We start from the raw sequence: 1,474 nt of genomic DNA on the forward strand, positions 1-1,474 counted from the left end.
ATAAGACGTTACCTCGATGTGTTTCTTCAAGTTGGACGGGGAGTTTTTGTAAGATAGAATTTCCATGTGACTGCTACTGATTGCGAGACTTGCTTTGTGTTTAATGGGAGAAGCGAAACAGGTGTATCCTAATTAAAAGTAAAGAAATCAAGAAATGGCAAAAAATGTGGAATGAAGATAAGAAAGGAAGAAGATTATATGAAGTACAAAAGTCAGTTTGAATTCGAAGCATTAATGAACGAAACAGAAGAGAAGAAATAATAATTAGTAGATTAAGAGTAGGTCATACCTACTTAAATGACATGCTTTATAAAATAGGGAGGAAAAATAATGATAAATGTGAGAGATGTGGAGAGAAAGAAAATGTAGAACACATATTGATGAACTGTAAGTCAAATGAACTCGAAAGGGAAGAATTAAAGAGAATAGTTAGAAATATGGGGCATGAATGGAATCTTAAAGGTATATTAGGAAATGAAGGAAACATAACAGATATTCACAAATTAAGGAAAGCATTGTTTATTTATCTTAAGAATACAAAATTAAAAAGTAGAATTTAATAGATATGAAGTAATGCTTCTACACACTCATGTACAGTAGGTGGCGGTATGCACCTTAAAGTTGCTTGTGATCCGCCATAATAGAAAAGAAGAAGAAGAAGAAGTATCCTATTGGTGGTGATGAACAAGCCCAGGCAAGCAGGCTACGGACTTTGTTCGGTAGCCTACTTGCTACTTGCTAATCAGTAGGTGGGATCAAAACACTTGCGTTTCTCTCTCTCGCTTTTTTGTAACGAGTAACTAAACCACACATTGAAAATGTATCGGAGTAAAAGTACGCAATTAAGTTCGGAAATATAGTGAAGTAAAAGTGAAAGTCATCAAAAATTTTCATACTCCAGGAAAGTATGAAGTACTCCAAAATATACTTAAGTAAAGTAGTGAAGTATTTTTACTTCGTTACTATACAACACTGAAAAATACTACCTACTGAACTAACTTAACAACACCCATTTTACCAGTAATGAGCAATGTATAACCTTTTAATTATTATGGCCAAATTCGATTTTTATGGAATAAAATTTAAACATACATATATATGGTTTTCTCATTTATTTTCAAAAGTTTCTCATTTTTAACCACTCAAGAAAAAAAAGCACAAACCATATAAAACTTTGTAGAGATTTTTTAATTTCTTCATCAGGGCCTGAATAATCAAAGTTGGTTGTCTTATCTTTACTGTAAGAAAGCAAAAGTAAAACCTGTATGTATCACAAATTATGAGATAGACCTTTACTTTTTATTTAAGCAAACATTTGTATTTTAAAAAACGCTATTCTGATTAACTTGTTACCATTATTGCTATATGACTTCAACTTGTCTAAACAAATGGAAAAATAATTTGAACCTTTTTTAGTAAAAAAAATAAATACAAAATCTCACTCTTTGCAACTATTAATTTCATTCTTAGTTAA

This window comes from Xiphophorus hellerii, chromosome 6, assembly GCF_003331165.1.
Source record: "Xiphophorus hellerii strain 12219 chromosome 6, Xiphophorus_hellerii-4.1, whole genome shotgun sequence".
NCBI lineage: Eukaryota > Metazoa > Chordata > Actinopteri > Cyprinodontiformes > Poeciliidae > Xiphophorus > Xiphophorus hellerii.